Source organism: Tamandua tetradactyla, chromosome 25 (genome assembly GCF_023851605.1).
Source record: "Tamandua tetradactyla isolate mTamTet1 chromosome 25, mTamTet1.pri, whole genome shotgun sequence".
NCBI classification, from domain to species: Eukaryota; Metazoa; Chordata; class Mammalia; order Pilosa; family Myrmecophagidae; genus Tamandua; species Tamandua tetradactyla.
In genome coordinates, this window is record NC_135351.1 from 5,984,171 (window position 1) to 6,000,886 (window position 16,716).

Below are 16,716 nucleotides of genomic sequence, written 5' to 3' on the forward strand. Positions count from 1 at the left end.
TATCGAATCAGGATTAAAGGTAATGGCTTTCCTTGGGTACACAACACTTTCAAACTGGCACACTGTTCTAGTTTGCTAGCTGCCGGAATGCAACATACCAGAAATGGAATGGTTTTCAAAAAAGGGGAATTTAATAATTTGCTCGTTTACAGTTCTAAGGTCGAGAAAATGTCCCAGTTAAAACCAGTCTATAGACATGTCCAATCAAAGGCATCCAGGGAAAGATACCTTGTTTCAAGAAGGCCAATGAAGTTCAGGGTTTCTCTTTCAAGTGGAAGGGCACATGGTGAACACAGTCAGAGTTTCTCTCTCATCTGGAAAGGCACATGGTGAACACAGTCAGGGTTTCTCTCTCATCTGGAAGGGCACATGGCAAACATGTCATCATCTGCTATCTTCTTCTCCTGGCTTCCTGTTTCAAAAAGCTCCGGGAGGCATTTTCCTTCTTCATCTCCAAAGGTCGCTGGCTGGTGGACTCTACTTCTCATGGCTATGTTGTTCTTCTCTGCTGTCTCTGAATCTCTCATTCTCCAAAATGTTTCCTCTTTTATAGAACTCCAGAAACTAATCAAGACCCACACAAATGGGTGGAGACATGCTGTCACCTAATCCAGCTTAACAACCACTCTTTATTAAATCACATCGCCAGGGAGATTATCTAATTACAGATTCATACAGTATTGAATAGGGATTATTCTGCCATTATGAAATGGTATTTTGATTAAAACATGGCTTTTCTGGGGTCCATATATCCTTTCAAACCAGGACACGCACTATTCTAGGCAAACCAGACACACTTAACTCTCTTTATAGACTTGAGTTATCCTCAAGAGGGAAAAGAAAATGCACTAATGTTCTTGGACAGTATCATGATGGAATGCCTTTCTGTGCTTGAGCAACAAAGCTTGAGATCCACCTTAAGGTCACACTTTCTTTTCAAACATTCACAAATCATGCATATCTTTTATTAATGAAAAGATAATGTATCATTAAGATTAAATAATTTTGAAAAACATTTAATGCATATCCTCACCATTTTTGCATATTACCGTTCATTCTTTCTCTAGTACATAAATAATGTAGTTATAATCAGAGTGTACTTTATGTATTTTTTCATACATACCATTTGAAAATATTATGTGGTTCTATATTTCTAGACAGATTCCATAATTATTACTTTTAATGGCAGCCTAACATTCCATGTTCTTGATCCACCATAATTTGCTAAGCCATTTTCTTATTGTTGGATGTCTGGTTTGTATGAATCAAATATTTTACAAGTTATAACTTCTTAGAAGATCTGAAATATTGTCAACAGATGGCTTATGAAAGATTTTGATATTGCAGTACATCTATCTGTGATTCTGTAGTAAATGAAAATAACTAAGGACTACTCACACTGGTTGGCAATGTGGGTGTTATATATACAAATAGGATCTAAGATGAACCAGGGGGATATATAAAATTTTATAGGATGACATAAATTAGATGTAAATGAGAGGAAAGAAAGCAAAATTAGCATCAAAACATAAACTGGAGCCAGATACATAGGGATGTGTCCCTTCTCAGTGATATGTTACAATGTCATATTCCAGGAGTTTATGATGGCACCAAGCCCATGATTCTATTTAATCTTTGAAATACTGGTGCTTGTGTTCCCACATTTTATATCCTTTATACTGCTAAATTCTTTCTTCCTCAGATTATTTGAAATCCATATTTCTAAATTAAAGTTATAATTTTTGGAATAAAAGCACAGAAATAGAAAGTGGTATAGTGAGGCATTTCCCCCAGGTCAAGAAGAAAATAGGGAATTCCCTATTTTTCCCTATTTTCTTCTTTCCCTCGTTCCCACACAAGTGAATTTTGACTTAAGGGATGGTAAAGATATATGAAGGTGCTTTAAAAAGGAATAGAAAAAAGAAAAGAACTATCTTCATAGGTTGCATTTTTATTAAGAGGGAATGAAAGATACATATAATGCTATTTGTGCCTTGTATAGGACATTCTCTCTAAGAGTTCAGATGGTGTCTTAGATCTTTAAGAGTTAATGTTGTCCTTTTTTTTTTTTAGCATGATTCATCATTTTAATTTACACTTTATAAAAAACAAACACCCAAACACAATTTATACCCTACCACCAGTTGGGAAGGAGCTCACAGCTCTGAATGTAGCTCTGGCTGTTTCTAAAGTAGTCCATATTGTTTCTTTACCCTTTCTCTCTCCTCAAATATTTAAATCCCAACACAAAAACAGAGCTTCAAAAAGTGTATAAAGACAAATAAGATGTTTCTGCTTTCATCATAGCACAAACACTTGAGATGACTACAGCACCCTGATTTGAAAGGGAGAAAAAAACTGTCCGCTTAAGGAATGGAATGTCTGTTACTGAAAGAAGGTGCCGAAAAGTTTCTCCTAACTGGCCCTTCCCCTAGAATATTTAATTTGTGGCGTCAAAGGCACATGAAACAAACATGTGCCAGGAAATTTCTTGCTTCTGGAAGGCACATGTTTCCTGCACCCTTTCTTAATACTTAAAGACAAATCATAGGTGAACCCAGTATTTAAATTCTGCCAATTTGAAGTATTAAATGAATAAGGAAAAGATTAGTTAAGTCCAAGTAACATGCAATAAAAATAATTTTAAACCAGCATGGTTAAGTGTTAAGAATCTCTAGAAATCAAAATACTTATTTGCATGATTTTAAACTAAAGTCAAAACTATTACATCTTCAGATGCTCATGATTTAAGGACAAGAGATGCTGGTTTTCATGTTCATTTTCTTTACTTCATCAGAATAAAGGCAGGTCAAATTGTTCTTGAACAAGCCATTGCAGGTTGGCAAAAGGAGACGTCACTCCTGGAATGTTTTCTTTCCATTTCAGACATTGCAATTAGATTCTTTCCAAATGCTGCCACTTGCTTCAGTTTGAAATTTATCGGTTCTTCTTTTGCCATTTCAGAAAGCTGTTCACATTTTTGCCGGCACTCCTTTTGGCATGCTTCAGCCAACTTGACATCTCTGCTTTTTAACTGAGGCTTATCCAGAGCTTTGTCGGAGTTTTCCTAGTCAAGGAGAGCTTTGCTCCATCTGTATAGGAGGTCCTTTGCAGCCTCGATGTTGAATATATATCAGAGAAGCTCTTGTCAGCTTTAAATCTTCATCTGATGAGACTTGACCCTCTACTTTCCTAAGTTTTTCAAATACCTCAGCAACCTTCAATAGGTACTTATTGATGACTGTGGGCTCCTCTCAGGCCAGGCTCTGCAAGCAGGCAGCAGTGTGGATATAGTTATCTGCAATATTTTATGAGATCTGCTCATTTTGTCAGCTTTTGCACATTATATTATATAGGAAATATTATCTGGTAAATAAGGAAATTTTTCTCTTGTTCAAATAAGTCATCTACCTCCTTAACTCTACATAAAAAGGACTTCATCGGCACTTTTCACTTTTCACCACACTTTGAAAAGGCCACCGAACATCTCTTTGGTATTTTTCACTTAGGTCCTGATCATATTCCAGGAAAACATGAAAGTTGCCATTGTTGTGAGAACAGGGTGAAAAGTAAGCTGCCAAAGGAAGACCTCATGGGAGGATACAGTCTTCTTAAAGACAGCAAGATTTTCAGCTTCTAAATCTCGCTTCAATTTGGCAAATTCTTCTTTGGCTATAGACCCTTCTCCCAGTTACTGCTTGAAAATTGGCCCAGGGCGGGCCATGGTGGCTCAGCAGGCAGAGCTCTTGCCTGCCATGCCAGAAACCTGGGTTCAATTCCCAGTGCCTGCCCATGCAAACAAACAAACAAAAAAAATTGGCCCAAACTTTTATACAACGCAAAGATTCTATCTGCTAGAATGGCCTCCTTCTACTGCTTCTCTGTTGCCAGACAGACAGTGGTGGCACGTGCTGAAAGCCAGAGTCCTAGCTCTGAGTGGGACAATGCCTTATGTCAGCCTAAGTTCTTTGAAATATGTCCAAATCAAGGCATCACGAAGATGACGCTTTCTTCCCAAAGACCAGCTGCTGGCAATTCTTGGCACCTCTGACACATGGCAAGGCACATGGTAGCCTCTGCTGCTCTGTCCCTTCTCTTCAGGTTTTGTTGCTTTCATGATCTTCCTTGGGTGGTGCGCTCTCTCTCTCTCTCTCTCTCTCTCTCTCTCTCTCTCTGGGATACATATAGCTTCAAGCCATCATGCTCTACCCTCTGGATCCCCAAAAGGCATGTTCTTTCCATATGCAAAATACATTCAGTCCATCACAACAAAGTCTCAACAAAATTGGTAATAGGTGTGATCTGTCCTGGGGCACAATTCCCCTCTGTCTGTGGACCTGTGAAACTCAGAGAACAAGTTATCTGTTTCCAATATACAAAGGGGGAACAGGTACAGGATAAATACTCCCATTCCAGAAGGGAGACTTTGGAAGGAAAACAGGGGTCATGGATCCTAGACAATTCTAAGAAATTGCAGAGAATGCTCCATTAGATTTCAAGATCCAAGAGTCATCTATGGAACAGTGTTTCATCCTCTGGGCCTAGATAAACTGTTAAAAAGTTTACCTTTTTAAATCAGCAGCCCCACCCTTTTCTAGGTGCTTGTGCTGCAGCTATACTCTCTCTGTCTTCTGGGGTGCTGTTCTCCCTTAATACTAGGGTTGAAGCATCTACCCTTGTCAAGCGTCAGGATGGAGACAAGTTTTAGGCTCCATCCTCATCAAGCACTGGGGTAGGGACCAGAGTCCACAATCCCCTGAGAAAACTTGGGTAGTGTAAGACTCCTCTGGAAGGCCCAGTCTCCAAGTACAGGGCATAGCACTCTTTCCACACACATGGGTGGGCTCACACACTTGGTACAAGGTGTCTTTGATTCAGACCACAGCTTCCATGGTTCTGCCTTGAAGTCATCTTTCCTTCAGTCTGTCCCTTTTCTGTCTCTTTTAGTCTGGGCTGACAGTAGTTTCCTTCATAGAAATCTCACACAGAAAAAACTTGTCAGTTTTACATGTAGTACACAGGAGTCCAAACCCACAAAACAAAAGAACTTTCCAAAGATCTTTTTTGGATAACTGCATTTCCAATCCTGGCATGCAGTCAAATGGCTGACTGGTACTATATTCAGTTAAACCCTCACATGGAGCATTATTCTCTGCGGACTTGCCTTCTGGAAGATCAGAATTTTCCAAACTATCAATTTCTGGTATCTTTGTGCCCAGAAGCTCAGTTTTCAGCTTATCCCTTTCCTCTCACATTTTACAGTAAGCTGCAAGGAAAAACCAGGCTGCACTTCCCACATTTAGTCTGGAAATCTCCTTGGCTAAATATCAGTTTTGTCACTTTCAAATTCTGCCTTCCATCTGACATCATAACTCAATTTTGCCAAGTTATCTGCCACTTTAAAACAAGGATCAACTTTTTTCCAGTTTGCAATGACACATTCATCAGAATGTACCTTATCAGAAATACCTTTAGTGTCCATATTTCTACCAACAGTCTCATCAAGGTAATGTAAGCTTTTTCTATCAAAGAGCATATAGTTATTTCAGCCTCTACCCATTACCCACTTCCAAAGGGGTTCCACATTTTTGGTATTTGCAATAGCAGCACCTAGTACAAAAATCTAATTTAGTTTCTTAGGCTGCTGAAAGCAGATTCCATGAAATGAATAGCCTTAATAATGTGAATATATCAGCTTACAGTTTTTGAGGTTGACAAAAATGTCCAATTCAAGGTGTCATCAATGCTTTCTTTCCAAAGACTGGCAGCCAGCAATCCTTGGCTCTTCTGCCACATGGTAAGGCACATAGCAGCATCTGCTGGTCTGTTCCTTATTTTCTTGGCTTTGTTGTTTTCAGCTTCTTCCTTCCCATAGTGCTCTCCATCTCTTTCTCTCTCTCTCCATATATATGTGTGTGTGTGTGTATATAATCCAGTAAAAGAATTAAGACCCATCCTGAATGAGGTGGGTCACGCCTTAACAGAAGTAGCCTCATCAGAAGATCCTACTTGCAATGGGTTTACACCCACAGGGATGGATTAGATTTAAAGAACATTCTTTTCTAACGTGCATACAGCTTCAAGTCACCACAATAACCTAGTTAAATTATGTCTGCCATTTTCCTCCTTGTATGGCTCAACTCAATGAGTTTGGGTCTTAATCTGGATTGCTGATGTCCTTTATAAGAAGAAATTCATACACAGAGAGAGAAAGCCACGGATGGGACCCAGAAGCTAAAAGTCAAGGGAACCTGGAAGGGAAAAGAGAGGGCATTGTCAAGTGAAAAGCAAGGGACACTGTGCTGGTTTGAAAGGATGTATGTCCCCTAGAAAAGCCATGTTTTAATCTAAAGCCCATTTCATAAAGGCAGAATAATCCCTATTCAACCCTATATGTTTAAAACTGTAATCAGATCATCTCCCTGGAGATGAGATTTAATCAAGAGTGGTTGTTAAGGGTGGGCCAAGGTGGCTCAGCAGGCAAGGACGCTTGCCTGCCATGCCAGAGGACCCGGGTTCATTTCCCGGTGCCTGCCCATGTTAAAAAAAAAAAAAAAAAAAAAAGAGTGGTTGATAAGCTGGATTAGGTGATGACATGTCTCCACCCATTTGGGTGGGTCTTGATTAGTTTCTGGAGTCCTATAAAAGAGGAACCATTTTGGAGAATGAAAGAGATTCAGAGAGAACAGAGAATGCTATAGCACTGTGAAGCAGAGTCCACTAGCCAGTGACATTTGGAGATGAAGAAGGAAAATGCCTCCCAGGGAGCTTAATGAAACAGGAAGCCAGGAGAAGAAGCTAGCAGATGATGCTGTGTTCATCATGTACCCTTCCAGATGAGAGAGAAACCCTGACCATGTTCACCATATGCCTTTCCAGATGAAAGAGAAACTCTGACTGTGTTCGCCATGTGCCCTTCCACTTGAGAAAGAAGCCCTGAACTTCATCGGGCTTCTTGAACCACCAAGGTATCTTTCCCTGGATGCTTTAGATTGGACATTTATATAGACTTGTTTTAATTGGGACATTTTCTCAGCCTTACAACTGTAAACTAGCAACTTATTAAATTCCCCTTTTTAAAAGCCATTCTGTTTCTGATATATTGCATTCCAGCAGCTAGTAAACTAGAACAGACCCCAAGGATTGCAGGCAGGCCAACACCAGAACCTCACAAACTTTGGGGAGAAAGCATTGTCTTGCTGTTGCTTTGATTTTGGCCCCTAGCCTCAAAACCATGAACCAATAAATTCCCTTTGTTTAAGCCAACATAGATAGCATTGTGTGGTATTTGTCAAAGCAGCATGGAAAACTAAGTCCTTAAACCTCTGCCCCAGAGACAGCCACATATATCAACTGCGGCTATTCTCATTGCCAAATGGTGATTATTTATTTCCATCATTCCTTCTACATTTATTAGTTGGCATCCTACTGTAAGGCAGAGCTATCCCCTCTCCTTGTGTGTTTGTTTACCTTTTTATCAGTATACATTCATCTCATTCAATGGGTTATGATTCAATAATTTATTTTGACACTTAAATATTCCAAAATTGGCCAGCGAGAGCCTCTTCAAGCTCGTTTCTGTGTCCTTTTGATGTCCCCATCGAACTTGGATACTTTACTTTTTGGCACAAAAAGATGTTCCAGGGCGGGCCACGGTGGCTCAGCAAGGTAAGAATGCTTGCCTGCCAAGCCCGAGGACCAGGGTTTGATTCCCAGTGCCTGCCCATGTAAAAAAAAAAAAAAAAAAAATGTTCCAGATTTAACTTGTATTTTTCCTCCCACAGCCCTGGAATCTGCTATTTCTTCAACCAAAATCTGAGGGCTCAGTATGCTTGTTCCTACCATATGTCATTGCTTGTAGGCCCTTTCAACTAACAGAGCTAAAAAAATATGTGTATGTATGTGTACACAAACACACATGCACTCACACAATACATAACCATTTTTACATCTATCTGTGTATGTATTTGTAAAACCATGCATGAGTTTATGCCAATACTTCTAATTTTAATTAATGCTGTAAGGCTCTTTCTAGCCTTTTTCCTTCCCATGTTTCTAAACCCTCATCAATGGTGCGAAATCTGGATCCCATTCCCCTCAGTATATTTATTTTCTCAATGAATTAACCTTTTTTCTCAATATAACCAATCACACTTTCACCCCAGTAGGCTCCTCCACCCACCACAATGGTCCTCCCCACCACTTTGCTTCTGAAATGGCCACAGTGGACAGCTGTCACCTCCCTGTTACCATGCATGCTGGTGTCTCTGGGCCAGGAGGGGAAGGGAAGGGGAATATGGGAAGGAAATGAGAGATGAAAAGGAAAGGGAAAGGGGAGGGACGATGAAAAGGGAAAAGAGATTTTTTTAAGTTTACCTTTTTAAATAGGTATTCTTTTCATATGGGTTCAAAAACAAAAATAATTGTCAGAAGTATTTTTTGAGAGGATTTCCACCCACCCCTTTTCCTGTCTACGCCATTCCTATGTGCCTACTACTTTTAATAATTTCTTTGGCATTCTTCTAGCATTTCTTATTGCAAAAATGAGCAAATGTAAACATACATTCCTAACCACTGTTTTCATTTTCCTAAAAATCCTACTAATATTCTGATGTATTGATGTACCTCAATTGATTTAGCCAGACCTCAGTAAATAGACATTAGGATTTATTCCAGTCTTTTGCTGCAGAGAATGACCTTATTCATATCTCATTTTATCCATGCATAAAGATATCTGAAGGATAAATTTCCAGGATTGGGATAGCTAATTCAAAGAATATATACACCTGCAATTTTAAAAATAATTTTTGCCAAATTGAGTGCAAATTTCTCTACAATCTCACCAACAAAGCATATTGTAAAACTTCTGGATTTTAAAGTTAAATCAGCTATATTGGAATTAGCCATTTCTCCAACCAAGATCTGAAGGCTAGTCATGCGCATGGCCACTGGATATTGTTGCTTCTAAGCCCTTTCAGCTGGCAGAGCTAGGAAATATGTGATTGTGTGTATGTACACACACACATCTATAACAATTTCTGTTTATCTGATTGTGTGTATACATATGTGAGTGTGCATGTATATATATATAAATTTTTTTAAAAAACGTGAATTTATACCAAAACTTATAACTTAAAACTCAACATCCCCAGGTCTTTCTAGTCTTCCTTCTTTTAAAGCTGATAAACCCTCCTTAGCTACATATAAATGTGCAAGAGGCCACCTTAGCTTGGTTGGTCAGGGAAGGCCTCTCTGAAGATGTGAAGTGGATGACAAGAACGGTAGACGGTAAAAAAGGGTTCCAGGTGGAGAAAAGAGTGAGGATAAAGCCTCGGGAATAGACAAGCTCAATATGTTCAAGAAACAGAGAAGCTGGTGTGGCAATAGTGCGGGCAGCAGACCAGAGGTCTTTGTGAACCAAGGTAAGGATTTTCAGTTTTTTCTTGGTGAAATGGGAAGATACTGGAGGATTATAAGTAGGGAAGTGCCATGACTTGACTTACATTTCTAAAACCATGTGGAGAGCAGATGATGAGAGAATGGGAGGGAACAGATGCCAGTCAGGAAACTGGCACATTGTTGTGTCTGCCCAGCACATTATGGACTAGGTGATCCCTACAACCTTTTGTTTCAATACTGACTTCCAGCCCCAGAAACCCTATGGGACTCATTAAATTGGGAATGTCCATTCATTCATTCATCCATTTGTTCACTCACTCATTCAGCCTCTATTATATACAAGACCCTGTGAGGTGATGTGAGGAACACTTGTAGGACATGGCTCTTAACTTCATAGGGATTCTAAAGCCCAGCACCCCTCTCCTGGCCCCTGGTTCATTACATGCTCGATTAGCAATCAACAACTATGTGCAGTTCTGGGATGTTTAACCCTTGAGAAGTTTGGTTTGGGGCAAAGTCCCTAGGATGAAAGATCTGGCGTAGCCTACAAAAAGAGGACCACAGCCCTCTAGATGCATTTTATCCTCAACAGTCCCAATGAGACTCCAACTGTTCATCCAGTTTGGCCCTTTGATTTTGTGTGTAGCTGAGAAATGAAGAACGATAGTTGTTCTAGTTTGCTAGCGGCCAGAATGCAACACGCCAGAGACAGATTGGCTTTTAATAAAAGGGGGTTTATTTTGTTAGTTCTTCAGAGGAAAGGCAGCTAACTTTCATCTAAGGTTCTTTCCTACGTGGGAAGGCTCAGGGTAATCTCTGCTGGCCTTCTCTCTGGGCCTTTGGGTTCCAACAACTTTCCCCAGGGTGATTCCTTTCTGCATCTCCAAAGGCCTGGGCTGAGCTGTGAGTGCTGAGATGAGGTATACCAAGCTGCTTGGGCTGTGCTATGTTGCACTCTCTCATTTAACTATCAGCCAATTAGGTGAAATGTCATTCATTGCAGCAGGCATGCCTCCTAGCCAACTGCAGATGTAAATCAGGAACAGATGAGGTTCACGTACCATTGGTTCATGTCCACAACAACAGAACTAGGTGCCTTCACCTGGCCAAGTTGACAACTGAATCTAACTACCACATGTCCACCCCTTGTCAACTTGGCAACTATACGCATCACCTTAAACAATATTAAGGTGAAAAAACAATTCTCTTCTGGCTGTAGACCTGTGAATCTCAAAATAAGTTGTCTGGTGCCAATATGCAAAGGAGGGACAGTCACAGGATCCATAGGGAGAAATTGGAAGGAAAACATGCAGGGCAAACACCACTGGATTTCAAAGTCTGAGAGTCATTTATCCTTCAGCTTTAGAAAATGGCAGTCCCACCCTTTCCAAGGGCCTATGCAGTGAGTGGCCCGCCTCTTTCCAAATCAACCTCAGGGAACACTGAAGAGTCACCTTTTTCTCAGCTCCACTCTCTCCAGGCATCAGGGAGAGGCGGGCTCTCTGCCATTTCTGGGGCACATGCTCAACCCCTCCATGTGGTGGCAGCCAGGTTCTTCCCAGTCCCCCAAGGAGTGTGTTGTACCTTTTCCAAGGCCTGAGGCTGCACAACTCTTCCACTGCAATGAGCTGGGAGACTCATCCTCTGCCCTCAGGGCAAACTCACCCTCTCCATGTATATGGGTGGGTCCACTCTTCTGACCAAGCTTCCATGGTTCTCACTCTGCAAACTTCAATTTGCCCCTTTTGTGTCCCCCTTTGTCCAGATTGGCAGTGGTTCATTTACACCAACAGTCTCTTGAAACACTCCAGGACTTCTCCATCATTCTCTTCACAGTTCCCCCCAGATCTTCCCCTTAGCTATCAAAAAAAAACGTTCCAACATATCTGGTATTTGCAAACCACAGCAGCACCCCACTCTCTGGTACCAAATCTGTTCTAGTTTGCTAGCTGCTGGAATGCAACACACCAGAGACAGATTGACTTTTAATAAAATCTAACTACCACAGTGCATAGAGCTTTGTGTACTCCAGAAAACCCGTGTTCTTAAACTTTCCTGTGGGTGTGAAACTTTTTTTTTTTTTTTTTTTTTTTTTTTTTAAGGAAAGACAGAGAGAAGGAAGGAAGGAAGGAAGAAAGGGAAACATTTTTAAACATTTTCTTGTTTTATTGTATTCTGTTTCTCCGTTTTTGTTACATGGGCTGGGGCCGGGAATCGAACCGAGGTCCTCTGGCATAGCAGGCAAGCACTTTGCCCGCTGAGCCACCGCGGCCCGCCCGGGTGTGAAACTTTTGAAGAGGTATTTCACTTAAGGTGTGGCCCATCTCATTCAGAAGGGGTCTTAATTACTTAATTATTACTTGAGTCCTTTATAAATGGGATGAAATTCATAGAGAAAGAGAGAGAGAGAGAGAGAGAGAGAGAGAGAGAGAGAGAGAGAGAGAGAGAGAAAGACCCAGGAAGCAAGAAGTAGAAGTTCCAGAGCCCAAAAGAGAATTTAGAGGCCACCATGTGCCTTGCCACGTATGCCAGTTTGAAAGGATATATATACCCTAGAAAAGCCATCTTTTATTCCTAATCCCATTTTGTAAAGGCAGCCATTTATTCTAATCCCTATTTAGTACTGTGTGTTTGAAACTAATTAGATCATCTCCATGGAGATATGACTCAATCTAGAGTGGTTGTTAAGCTGGATTAGGTGGAGAAATCTCTCCACCCATTTGGTTGGGTCTTGATTAGTTACTGGAATCCTATAAAAGAGGAAACATTTTGAAGAATGGGAGATTCGGAGAGAGCAAAGAACAACAGAGCCACAAGAAAGCCATAACAGAGAACGCCGCAGAACCACAAAGCAGAGAGTCTACCATCCAGTGACTTTTGGAGATGAAGAAGGAAAATGCCTCCTGGAGAGCTGGAGAGGAAGTTATCAGATGATATGTGTTTGCCATGAGCCCTTCCAGCCAAGAGAGAAACCATGACCATGTTCACCATGTGCCTTTCCACTTGAGAGAGAGAAACCCTGAACTCTTCAGCCTTCTTGAATCAAGTTTTCTTTTCCTGGATACCTTAGATTGGACATTTTTATAGACTTGCCATTATTGGGACATTTTCTCGCCTTACAACTGTAAACTAGCAACTTATTAAATTTTCCTTTTTAAAAGCCATTCCGTTCCTGGTATATTGCATTCTGGCAACTAGCAGACTAGAACACCATGTGACAGAGATGCCCAGGGCCAAAAATCACCAGGAGCCAGCCCCAGAATTCACTCTTCGGGGAGATAGCATCACCTTATTGATGCCTTGATTTGGCCTTTTTCCCAGCCTCAAAACCATGAGATAATAAATTCCCATTGTTTAAGCCGATTATTATACCGAATACCATTGCACTGTATTTGCTTGAGCAACCAAGGAAATGAAAACACAGAGTAACCAGCCCATGGTCAAGGATACTGCCTATATCCTCTTTTTTTCTCCCTCTCTCTCTATTATGGTAAACATACATCCAACATAGTATTTCCTATTTTAACTACTTTCAAGTGTACGATTCAGTGTTATTAATTATCTTCACATTGTTGTGTTACCATCACCACCAATGATGAAAACTTTTTCATCATTCCAAACAGAAGCTCTGTACCTGTTAAAGCTACCCATAGCCTCTTCCTACCCTTCCACCATCCGTTCCAATGTTTCTCAATTCCAGAGTCCTCACAACTCAGCTGTCTCCCTCCCCTTTAGGATGCATCTTTGTGTATTTGGAAAATTAAACTGACATGCCTATCCACTTGAAGAGGAGAGATCTCTCCCTTTGGATCCACACTTGGAAGAGTTTGTGTAACATTCTGCAGTGTATTTATTTAAACCCATGCCTTTGTCGCATTTGTGAGGTTAATGTCTTTTGTGGAACACTAGCTCTGATTTCCCTGAGGCTCTTTCTTTCCATCCCATGAGTTTTATATTTATTTACTCAAAATAAAACTTAAGTTATCTATGCCTTGTCTTGCACACAATGCTTTTCTCTAACACTATTGGAATGCTATCTCTTTATGAGTGGGCACCTTCGATCTGTTCCCCATGTTGTCAAGAAGCTGTCACAGCATGTTAAAATTGTAATGAACCATGGAGAATATACATACCAGTCTTCTGACACAAACATCCCAGTGACTATAAGACTTGTTTTAGTCTTCTACTGCCACATAACAATTTACTGCAAACCTAGTAGTTTAAACAACACAGATTTATCAACTCACACTTCCTGGGGTCAGGAGTACAATAACAGATCAGCTGAATCCTCTGCTCAGGGTCTCACCGGGTTAAAATGTAGGTGTCGGTTGGAGCTGCAACTCATCTGAGTTTCCGGGTCCTCTGCCAGCCTACCTGGCTGTTGGTAGAATTCAGGTCCCTGTCTTTGTAGGAGTGCCCTCGGCTCCTAGAAAGCACCTGCCATTCTCTTCCACATGGCCCTCACCACAACATGACAGTTTGCTTCTTCAAGACCAGCAGGAGAGTGTCTCTGTGGCTTCCTCTTCAGGAAGTTCAGGAAACCCCCTTTAAAAGAAGCTCACTCGGCTAGTTCTGGTCCACCCAGGACAATCTCCCTTTGGATGAAGTCAAAGCCATATGATTAAGGGACCTTGATGACATCTGCAAAATCTCCTTATCTGGACCATATAGCATAGCCTCACCCCAGATGTGAAATCACGTACTATTCCTAGTCCAGCCCACACTCAAGGAGAGGAGAGGTCACAGGACATGTGTAACGGGGAGGAATCTTGGGGAACATCTGAGAATTCTGTCTACTCTGAAGGTCCTGAGTTAGAATTTTCCCTGAACTTCTCGTACATTTGTGCTCTCCAATGCACATAGGGGCAAGAGCAGTTAGGCAAAATGTGTAGGAACTATAATTTTCTATGTGCATGGTTCACTCGTTTTTGCAAGCAGATCAAGGGATGATTGCACTGATAGCTTCTGCTATTGAAATATCCCTGTGTCCTGAGGCAAACCTTCCACGGTGGAGCACTGGTGGCCTGTCCATATTATAAACCCTGCAGGTAAGGGGGCAGGATTTGTGCTCTCCAATGCACATAGGGGCAAGAGCAGTTAGGCAAAATAAAAGGTGCTCCTACCTCACTTCCATGGTTTACAATTTTGTCAGAGCCTAAGGTTTCTTTTGCAACTCAAAATGGAATCTTTATCTGGGCTTATTCTTGAAAAGACGCTTGTAGCTAATCCTCACTGAGCAGGGACTGCAAACTCAGTTTGGTCCCTGAGCTGGGCAGAGTAAGAGAGGAAGGGAAGGACCAGATGTTGAAAACAGAGACACACTGCCTGCTCCTATATTTCACACATAACATGCATTAAAAGCAAAAGATCTCACTAAGTCAGCAGTATTGTAAGTTTTCTTTGATTTGGGAAGAGAACTGAGTCCAGACCAAAGGAGGAAGTTCAGGCTTCTTTCGTGTCTCAATTTCCCAACTATTGAGATCTGCAAAGTTCACATATTTTTTTAATCACATGTTCCTTGTACAGACAGAGATAACAAAAAGAAACTGCACAATACGAGATGATTCTTCAGGGTTTTGGGAAGTTTCCTATTCATATATCTGTCTTTATTTAATAGGGTAACGAACGTGACTTGGTTTCTAAGGTTTCCATTTGTGTAGCAGTAGATAGCGGGTAAAAACCTGCTTTTCACAGCTCTAGAGTCTCAGGCACAGCTGTATCCAAAACAAGGGAATCCGGGTCACTTCATTTGGATTTGCATGGATTTTGTCACATTTCTGTGCGCTGCAGATTTTCCACAGCTTTGCTCACTAGGTATAATTATTTCCAGACAAAATGCTGGCTCAGATGACTGCCTCCTTCCTAATGTGGCTTTTGAGGTTAGCAGGCAGCAAACCCAGAGCTTTCCCTTCTCTTCCTTCTGGGTGTCCTGGTAGACGTGGCAGAGGACTCATAACTATAAAAGAAGTCATAATCTTTAGCTCTGATAAAGTATTTCCAGAATAAAATAGCTTTCTGTTCAAATTCTGAAGCCACATGTGTAGGAACTATAATTTTCTATGTGCGTGGTTCACTCTTTTTTTGCAAGCAGATTAAGGGATGATTGCGCTGATAGTTTCTGCTGTTGAAATATCCCTGTGTCCTGAGGCAAGCCTTCCACAGTGGAGCACTGGTGGCCTGTCCATACTATATACCCTGCAGGTAAGGGGGCAGGATGGTGATGCAATTGGCAGTGTAGACTCTTCTTTTTTTTTTTTCACATGGGCAGGTACCACCGGGAATCGAGCCTGTGTCTCTGGCATGGCAGGCTAGAACTCTGCCTGCTGAGCCACCGTGTCCCGCCCTGCAGTGTAGACTCTTGACAAACACTTCACAGAAACTCGTTTCCCCTTCTCAGCCCTCCAGTGAACAAAGAGGAGAAGTTTAATGGATTCCAACACCCTTTCTGAGGAGACGTGGGGGTCTACTGGACTCCAGAGAAATATGGCAGCCACTGAGGAACATTTTTCGCACTGGTTTTCCTCAAGGATTTGGTTTTAAATAGCAAAACAGATACAAATTCACAAAACTTCTTAGTATTTTGAAGTCTTGGTATTTTGTTGTTGTTTTGTTTTCAAAAGAATGGGGAGAAAAAGAATGGGGTTTCTTTATATGGTCAAAATATATCAATATTTTAATGTACTTTAAGGTGAAAGAAAATGCCATAAAAATAGACAATTCCAACTACCAGTCCCTAATGGGTCTTTCCCAGTTATTTTCATCTCCTCCAGAGTGAAAGAAATTCCAGTTTCATGATGTCACTGCATTAGCCAGGTCTTTCTGAGGATGTAAATATTCAGATGGACACAGGCTCTATTTGTATAATTTCCTCTTGTGTATCCCACAGGGAAATAAAGAGGACAAGCCAGGGTAGTGTTTAACAAGCTGTGCCTGATCCAGAACACTGCGTAAAAGATGTGTGTGCATGCACACACACACACACACACACACACACACGTGTGCCCCCATACACACGTGTGCCTCCACACACACACACACATGTGTCCACATACATGCATACATGGTAATTTTTGCCATTCTGACCCTGGCTGGCCTCCTTCCACTGTCTCCCTTGAGCCCATCTTTATCCTTGAGTTTCCCTTTGGCTCCTGCACACCTTTTGAAAAATGGTCAAAGCCATTATTGTGTGCAATCTCCAATCTCCTCCTGACTTTCCCACCTTCATTTCTTTTAGCCTGAAAAGATTCAGCTTCTCTTTGAGCTTCCCCAGCCCCTATTTTTCAAATCCCGTCAGTGATATGGGTCTCTCAAGACTGC

The 16,716-nt window shown here is 41.3% G+C and overlaps 1 pseudogene; it reads right to left on the minus strand.

Moving 5' to 3' along the window:
* Positions 1–2,747: 2,747 nt before the first annotated feature.
* On the minus strand, positions 2,748–5,586 carry LOC143668756 (sorting nexin-5 pseudogene; annotated as a pseudogene).
* Positions 5,587–16,716: the final 11,130 nt, after the last annotated feature.